Source organism: Calonectris borealis, chromosome 1 (genome assembly GCF_964195595.1).
Source record: "Calonectris borealis chromosome 1, bCalBor7.hap1.2, whole genome shotgun sequence".
In the NCBI taxonomy this organism is placed as follows: Eukaryota; Metazoa; Chordata; class Aves; order Procellariiformes; family Procellariidae; genus Calonectris; species Calonectris borealis.
In genome coordinates this window covers 211,480,451-211,490,283 of record NC_134312.1, presented here as the reverse complement: position 1 = coordinate 211,490,283, position 9,833 = coordinate 211,480,451, and positions in this window count along the sequence as shown.

Sequence of the window (9,833 nt, the reverse complement as noted above, 5' to 3'; positions counted from 1 at the left end):
CTTCGACAATGTCCAGGCAATAAGAACATGTAACATGCTGCCAATTTAGTTGATATCTCAGTGTTTATATTTTGGTTATCTGTGTTTTCTCTGGTAAAGACATACATTTTAAATTTTATTAAATCAATGTAAATAATAATTAAAATCCCACGTGACATTATGCATATCTATGCTGTTTTATTTCTGTATTCCCTGCCTATCCACTATGCTATTTGCCACAATAGTGTCATCTGATGCTCTGCTATCTCTATTTTAATACCTATACTATCATTAATAGACTATATTAACACTCTATTTTAATTGGCAGGAATTGATACAAACTTTACACATCTCCGTTGTAAATAATAAGATTTAAGAAAATTCCATCAAATTAAGGCATTACAGGCTGTGTTGGTTTTGGCATAAAAGTGAAACTCATTTTACAATGATAACTTTCAGGAATTTCTCACTCTCTCTCTATCGTTAGTAGAGATCTTTTTCTCTAAGAGAAGTGATAAAATTGAAGATGTAATTACATTGACAAGAATCAAGGACAGCATAAATGCATCCTGGATTTTATCACTCCTTCTCTTTGCATGGCATATACCACAGAAAAGGGCGTAAATCCTGACTAAGCACCACGGCTGTTACTAATATACCTTTTAAAAATGACAATGTTGTCTGAGATATTGAAACCACGAGGTAATAGTTTTTGTCTAAGGAAACATATTCAAGTTATTAGAAATGTATGTACTTAAAGGATTGCCATCTAATTATCTAGGGGTTTTACACCACAGCTATACCTGGTAGCTTTGAATGTCTTGAAAGGATTCGCTTATGCCATCACATTGATCTTACTGAATATCATATAATATAAATGAGACCATAATCCAGAGAAATGGTAAATACACGTGTGTGTTTGTGTGTATGTATATATATGTAAATATCTATATACACACACACAAATTAATATGATAGAAGATTATTTTATGTTCTGCTTTAAAAAAAAAAAATACAAAACTTTGAAATTCTATACAGTTTTTTGCCATACTTCCATATCCCAATTAATCCTGCTGTATGGACTAAATACTAAGTTGTTAGCTGCATAGGAGACTGTTGATCTTTTATTAACAGATTGTCTTCCTCATTTCAGTCATAGCATATTCACTGACTTCATTATGGGAATGGTCAATCATGGCGAGAATAATCTCTTACAGAGAAATAGATTGTTTTAACAAAATGCTGCATTCCCCTCAATTTTATTTTTAGACTAGAAAGACATAATTAATTTGGATTTTCCATTCTTCCATTCCAACTGTTCTTGTGATTAAGACATTCAGTTAAAAATTACTAGTGATTCATCAAACGTACTTAATGGGCATGCCCAAGTGTTACCTCTTGGGAATTATGCTCCAGCTGTCCTACAAAACAAGGTCCATATGGCAGGAATAGTCTATGTCAGTGTCTGTTTTATCTCAGGAACTACACCTCTCGAAACCAGCTAAAACCTTTCCCTCTAGCACAATTACAGCCCTGTTTAAAAAGTTTTAGACAGGTATGAGTTACTGGTGGAGGTTACAGTTTTGGTCCTTAGAGCAATGGATCTGTTTCTAGGGTTAGAGATCCCAGAAAATGAGACCTCAAGGCAAGATAGGATTCAGGTCAGAGAAACAGTGAGAACATAGGGAAAGAGATTCCAAATTTTGACAGCTTATAGGTGCATGAATCATTGTATTTAAAGAGTGAGAGTTTGTGGCTTTCTCACAATTGCAAATTCTTAGTCTGATAGAGGGACCCGGCTCGGGTACTTGTTGCACATTTCAATATACCTTCCATATCCACCAGCCCTGTACAGGTGCCTCAGGGCATCTCAAATGGTTTTAGTTACCTGTGCAAACACACGTTTCTATTCCATCAGACTCAAAAAATAATGATAATTTGATGTAATTGCTTTTTCTCAAGGCTGAATTATTTTTTTTTTTAATTTTCATATAGATCCGCACAGCCTAATAAAATCCAAGTTAAGATCTATCCTTTGGAGCCTGCAGTGAAATCTTAGATGGGTTGCAGTGCATTTTATATCAAGTGCATTTGAACAGTCACCTGGGAATACATGAACACAGTGCAATTTGAAAAGCAATAAGGGGAAGGACCAGAATGTCTGCCATAGGTAAAATCTAATAACAGGGGGTCAGCAATACTCTGGGAAAAGTAAAATGGCTTGTCCCTGAGGCCAGACGGCAGTGAAAGCATCATACAGCACAGAATTAGTCTGAAATGCTCTGGTTCCAAACGAACATTGCCGCGTCTCAGATTCAATAAACGAAGTGCAAGAGCACTCGCTGAGGTTGTGGACTGAACCATCACACTCATTGCAGGGCTGCTACTATGGAGCTACCAACAAAAGCCTGGACCAAACTGACAGTGCAGCAGTTTTAACCCCCTTCAGGTACTGTGAATTACTTGTGTGATGAGGATCGAACAGTTACACTGCTACAGACAGATATGTCTAAAGCTAGAAAGTTTCTGATAGTCAGTGGTCTGTATTATGCCCTCCTGTGAGGGTCCATATTCAATCCTCATAGCAGGAGCTTAGAGACTAGTCTACCCTGTTCTCCACAGAAAAAATCTTCTTTAAGAACAGGGTTGAATCACATCAGTGAAACTGCTGTCTGATTCAAGTAGATTTAAGTCTGATTCTTGGAGACTATCAATCTCTAATGGTGCTCACCCAGCAGCACCAACTTCATGTGCAGGGATATTTATAAGAATAGATCTTAAATTAATGTGCATTGGCTTAAATAATTTCCATTAAGGATTGGGTCCCCAAACCGCAAATTTAAACCATGGAACAAAACAACAGAAGATACTCCCTTTACCTGATAAAAGTTCATCAGGAGTATAGTTTGTAAGTTGTATTCACTATAATTTAAAATAGCACAGAATCACTGAGGTGGGAAGGTACTTCTGGAGATCATCAAGTCCTTGCTCAAAGCAGAGTCAGTGAGAGCAGGTTGCTCACAGCCACGTACAGTTGGTTTTGAATATCTTCAGAGATGGAGACTTCACAATCTCTCTGGGCAACTTACTCCAGTGTTTGACCACGCACACAGTAAAAAGCTTTTTTCTTATGTTTAAATAGAATTTCCATCTTTGCCTGTGTTCTTTACTCACCCCATCAGGTATTTATTGATAAGATCCCCATGAGCCTTCTCTTTGCTAGACTGAGACTGTCCCAGCTCTCATGGCCTCTCCTTGATGCTCCAAGCCCTTAGTCATCTTTGTGGTCCTTTGCTTGACTCAGGCCTCCTTGTCTCTCATACTGGGGTGCCCAGCATTGGACACAGAATTCCAGGTGTATCTCGCCAGTGCTAATTAGAGGTGAAAGATCACCTCCCTCAACCTGCTGACCATGCTCTGCCTAATGCAGCCCAGGAGGGCATTGGGCCTTCTTTGCTGCAAGGCTCAGGTTCAACTTGTTGTCCAGCAGGACCCCTAGGTCCTTCTCTGCAAAGCTCTTTCCAGCTGGTTGGCCCCCAGCATGCACTGATGCTTGGGGTTATTCCTCTCCTGCTACAGCATTTGGCATTTCTCCTTGTTGAACATCATGAGATTCATCTCTGCCCAATTCCCCAGCCTGTTGAAGTCCTTTCTGAATGGCAGCACACCCATCTGGTATATCAATCGCCTCGTATCATCTGCAGACTTGCTGAGGGTGCAATACCTTGTCTAGGTCATTAATGAGGATGTTGAACAGTATTGGCTCCAGTATTGATCCCTGGGGTACAGCACTCATCAGTGGCCTCCAGCTAGGCTTTGTGCAGCTGATCACAACCCTTTGAGCCTGGTCATTCAGCCAGTTTTCAATCCACCTCACTGCCCATTCACCTAACCCCCCCATACTTCATCTGTTTGTCTATGAAGATGTTATGGGCGACAGCGTCAAAAGCCTGTCCACACCCAGTCATTTCATCATAGGTGGCTATCCGTTTGGTCAGGCATGATTTCCCCTTCATAAATCTATGCTGACTACTCCAAACCACCTCTTTGTCCTTCCTGTGTTTGGAAATGACTTCCAGGAAGATTTACTCCGTCACCTTTCTTGGGATTGAGGTGATGCTTACCAGCCTGTAGTTCCCTGAATTCTCCTTCTTGCTCTTCTTGAAAATAGCAGTGAAATTTGCTTTCTTTCAGTCTTCAGGAAACTCTCCTGCTCACCATGACCTTTCAAAGATAATCAAGGGTGGTCTCACAATAACATCAGCCAGCTCCCTTGGCACTTATAGGGGCATCCCTGCAGGCTTGGACAGTGAGTCTATATTCCTCCCTGGTCACCTGTTCCTGCTTCCACCTCTTATATGTTTCTTTTTCATGTTTGACGTTAGTCAGGAGCTCCTTGTTCATTCATGCAGGCCTCCTGCTGCCTTTGCTTGATTTCCTGGACGGATGGATGGATGGATGATTCTTCAGCTTGGAGGAGACAATTCTTGACAATCAATCAGCTCTCCTTGACTCCTCTTCTGTCCAGGGCCTCCCAGAGAATTCTTCCAAGCAGATCCCTGAATAGGCTGAAGTCTGCTCTCCTGAAGTCAGGGCTTGTAAGCCCGTTTTTGCTTTTTTCCCTCTTCTCAGGATCCTGAACTCCACCCCTCCATGGTCACTGCAGCCAAAGCTGCCCCTAGTTTTCATATCGTCACACAGTTCTTCCTGGTTTGTAAGCATGAGGTCCAGCAAAGCAACTTCCCTCATCGGCTCCTCAATCACCTGTGTCAGGAAATTGTCATCAATGCACTTCAGAAACCTTCCCGGTTGCTTGTTCCCTGCTGTGCTGTCCCCGCAGCAGATATTGGGGTGACTGAACTCCCCCATGAGGACCAGAGCCTTGTGAACCTGAGGCTTCTTCCAGACGTCTGAGGAAGGTCATAATATGTAAGAATATTTCTAATACCAAGGAAAAAAGACATTCAGGAATAGATTCAGTTTAAGGAGCAGGTCCACCTAAGTTATTTAGGTCATTATGGATTAGGAGTCTTACAGTAGTTGCCCATTATATTAGAAATCAAGCAATTTATTCATACAGCACTGTCAGCTACAATCCTTTTTGCCTCATTTGTCTCCTGCTGCAACTGTCTCAGAGGGGATGGTGAGCACAGCAAAGCTCCCAAGAGCTTTACTGTAGTAGAATAGACTATATAATAAAGTTTGGCATGAAATAATGAATACCCAGAGGACCTGATCCTATGTGGTCCTGACTATTTCATGGAAGACAAGAAATATCCACAGTACCTTGCCAAGTCAGAGAAATTTAAGACCTCTGGGTAACTCGGAAGAAGAGCTCAGAGGCTTCTAATAGCTGACCGATATGCTGAATTAATCCGATTATTGGTGCACTGGGTTTATAGACTAGTTCATATTGCAGTCAAGTCATATTCATACTCCGTTGTCAGTACATTTGGTGTCTGAAGAGGCTGAAAAGCAGTCATGCACAAGGAGATGCTTAATTATGAGATTCCTGTTCATGGTCATGAAGGTGAGCTGTGCAGTAGTGAGGAAGCTCTAAAACCCTACAGTATGCCAGGCAGTTTATCCGTGCAAAACGTCATTATCAGTAAATGACACATGCTGAGATGGTAAGGAATCACCTGCTGTTATGTCTGCAATGGTCCCCTTTCTCTGCTATTTCTGACCTGTGTTTCTCTTTCTAGTCTCTCCCTATGGCAGGCTACAAACAGGACTGCTAAACCCTTCAACAGCCAACAGATCACATCCTGATACATGTATCACATGTATCACAGCTTTTGTTCAGTCCAAGCGCGTCTTTCTTTTCAGAGAAAATTGAACACCCACTTGGGACTCAGGCGATGAGGAGAAGGAAAACTGATATCCTCAGGTCCCATCTCAGCCGCAGATGCTGCTACATCCAGCATAGCTGAGCTTGGAAAGCGAGCAGTGACTTCAGCTAGCTGGATAAAACTCTACAACATCTAGCACTGGATGCATTACATAGAAACAAGAGGCTAAAACGCCATCAAAGTTGCATCACTGGTGACAGGAACAATGTCCCCTAGATTGCCAAAACAAGTTTGCAAGAACAGAAGTGCTGTTGGGAAGGTGTGGAGAGTTTTACAAATCCCAAAATGATCCATTTGGGGAGGGGTAGCCTTTCTGGTCACTTCCATGGTGTCTTGAGCAGACTTGGCCATCATGCAAGAGTCTGGGATGACCAGTGCCATTAGCTTCCTTTTCCTGAGACCCACTGACAGTTTTTGCAAAGAAAGTATTGATCTAAACGAAGCCGTACTCAGAAGTAGAAAAAAAAGGCTGACAGACTTATGAAAGTTATTATAAACACCAGCAAAAGGCTCTTAAAACCAAAAAAAAACCAAAACCAAAACCAAAACCCTTTAATCTTGAAAACAGCTGCAAAAGGCACAGAAGAAATTGTGCAAAACACCCAGTGCTGATGGCAATTTTCAACATCCGTCTGGGATGCTTAGTAAGTTCTGCTGCCTGTGGATATCTGCCTACCCAAAAAGGGAGGGCAGATCCAACACTCTTACTCATAGAGACTGATGTTTTGTGGCCTGAACAGTTGCATTGAACCCAGTGACGTTGCTCAGGGAGTCAGGATTTGCTCACTGTAAGTAACATTTGTCTGCCCAAGAATAAAGTGCTTGAAAATTATAGATGATTTCCTGAACTTCCACCCTGTTTTCTCTCTTCCCGTGACAATTTAATATTTGCAGAAATTCACTCGAGCTTATTGAAGAGTTTTCCCCTGTTATTCAAGATTCAGAATCACAGAAGGACCGATGCTTACTGTGTCTTATCACAGCCCGACCCTCAATATTTAGATGTAAGAGCATAACAGGCAAGTGAAATGCAACATGAGTAATGACCCAGTTTAGAGAATTTCTAAATAAGCAGCAACATCTCCCCCGTTACTGATTGCAGAGAGGCAGAGGCATATTGAACAGCATACCTATTATCTTTCAGGGACACATCACACTGCCATTCACAGGAGCAACTGAAACATTATTATTGCTCCCGTCAAGAGAAAAGTCAAGAAAGAAAGGAATTACTTTATACCTGCAGAGATAAGAGTTGGATTTTTTGGAAAAAAATGCTTTTTTTGGTCCCCTATTTGTTCCTAAGAAAGTATAATGATTCTGGACATTTTTAAACAGAAATGTATTAGCGCCTACTGTTAATAATAATTTTAAAAAATCATTTCTCGAGGCACATTAGAAATGTATTGCCACAGCATTACACTTGCATGAGGATCTAAGCCTGAGATCTGACCATATGTCCATACTGTCCCCAGTTACAGCAACTTTTATTAATAACAGCAAAGCCCAGAACCCGCATTTGTACTCGTTCTTAGCCAGAGCAAAGATCCCATTTTCCATTAATACAACCAAAAAACATAGTGTTTCCCCAAGTCTAACGTCTCCTTGCCCCACATAGACAAGAGAACAATCTGTTCTGACTGCAGACTTCTGACTTCACGTGGTGATGAAGTTGCTGTGATGGCCAAATACTGCCCTCGTGCAGCCCACACAAATCAATTGCAAAACTTTGTCACAAATGTCAAACATCAAGAAAAGCCGTATCCTGCTCGGAGCAAGCATTTCTTATAAAAGCAGTGAACATTTTTGCCTAATGAAAGGTCTCTTGACCAGAGAGCCAGCTCCTCACCTGGTATATTCCAGCCAGGCTACATCAGTTTCTGGCCCAAAAACCTCTCTTTGCTTTCAGACATGCAATGGCCTCAGTGGAGCATGTAGGTCTGCATGTTCCTCCAAGAGCTGGACCAGGCACCAAGCTGACCGTTTCATGGGACAGGACTCCTGTGTTGGCCACATCAGTCAGTGTGACTGCACTTTTTCTCGGCCCATTGAAAGGAACTGGGATGTTAAAGGTAGGTTTTAGCACAACAGAATTTAGAACAAAGCCATGTTTTGGGGAATTCAAAGACATGAAAATATGCCCACATCTCCTTGCAGCACAGGTTCACATCCCTTTAATCTTGCTCACAGCGACTCTTCAAGATTTCCCCACTCTCAGCAACCGTCCTGTAGACTCCTTGGGACACCAAGAGAAGACCTTTTCTTGCTGTCCTCTCTGAGGCCTGACTGTATGGGCTGTGTTCTGCCCTTTTCATCAATCCTTCCTCATCCTCCAGGCTCTCCCTTTGCCGCTTCTCCTTCCAGAGGTCTCCCCTTGCCCACCACCCTCACTCACGCTCCAGGGAAGGAGCAACTCATGTGCCCTTCCAGCAGGAGCCACCTGACCCCAAAACAGCAGCCAGAAGGCCACTTTTCTTCCTGTTGCCCAGAGACAAGACTTTGAAAAGAGAATAAGACACAATAAAAGCGTTTATAAAGACAGTGCTGGGCTTGAGCTCCTTGCACCTTCTACTGCTCATGATTTAGGCCGCTCTCCGGCATAGTGCTTCAACAAGAACAGGGCTCCTGAGTGCTGAACGCTGCTCAGACTCTGGATGGTGGCCAGGCCTGGTCCTGAAAGTTTTATCTCAACGGGTAAGACAAGCGAAGGTTAGAGATAAGGAGGGTAAGTAATACTGTGTGGACCTCAGTCCCATCTGGTGAAGGGTTTCCAGACCAGGACGTTTGGCTGCATCTTGAATTGTAAAAAAAGAAAGAAAAAAGTCCTTTCTGTTTGTGTATATATATATTTTTTTACTTATATATATACGTATCTATAAAAAGAATGCCAGGACATGTTGCCGAGCAGCCGAAACTTTATATTTTTCTCAAATCTTCCCTTTTTGTAGCTTTTTATGAACACATTACAAAATAAGAAAAAATCACTAAGTAATTCAGAAATGCCAGAATGGGTTAGCTTTTTACATTTTGACCACTTTATCCTGTTTTTAGCACTCTTTTCAAACAAAAAACCCTCCTACCCATTCTGGAAGTCATTTTAGCAGAGACAGCTGCCCTTTCCACTGGGAACCAGGCTCCCAGCTATGATTTTTCACTTGATCCATAACACAAGTAAGAGGGCCATCACCTGCCGTGGCAGAGCCAGCCATTTCTTTTCTTTGTGGAAGTGAGATTGCAGCGAAGGGTGTTAACGAGTTAGAAGGTAAACATGAGCTTTGCCATATGTGATCGTTCACAGGTTCAAAACACCACACAATTTAATGCTGAGGAAGGGAGCTGTACTTGGAGACCTGTAGTTCAACTCTTAAGCCAGAGCTTTTGTAGTAATTAACATTGCTTCTTTCTAGCAGCAGGGTAGCAAAACTCAGTGCAAGACCTATAGGAAGGGAAAGGTTTTGGATGAGTCTTTCTTGTACTGTTTAGGATCTGAAAATGGTCATGATCTTTTGCCTCTCCATTCTGTCCCACGTCTGTGAAGCATTAGGATTTGCTTATAAAGGTATCTTGTCTTTTTACCTGGATGCTGCTGAAAAGAATCTGTCCTTTTCTTCTCGACATCATCTCTTAATGGCATAGGTAGGTGATCTGTCCTTTTTTTTTAGATTGCACCTTCTTTTCGGATGTCCCTTGCTTTAGGTTGCCCTTGCGTTAGGTTACCTGTTCTGGGCGTCCTGATGGACTTCATGCAGATGTGCTGGGAACTTGATATGCTGCCAATCCAGGTGCCATCAGCACTCACCTTTCCTACAGCCCATCTCCTGCCGTCCCTCCTGGTTCTTCCACACCCAGACGGTCCCATTCATTTACCATTTGGAGCAGTTTTATTGCTGCTATTACAAACCTCTACAATCCTAATGGATAAGATAGAGCTAATATCAAGTTTTGCCAGCCTCTTTAACTGAAAAAGAAAAAACCCTCTCAGTGTTACAGCTGAAAAATCAGCCC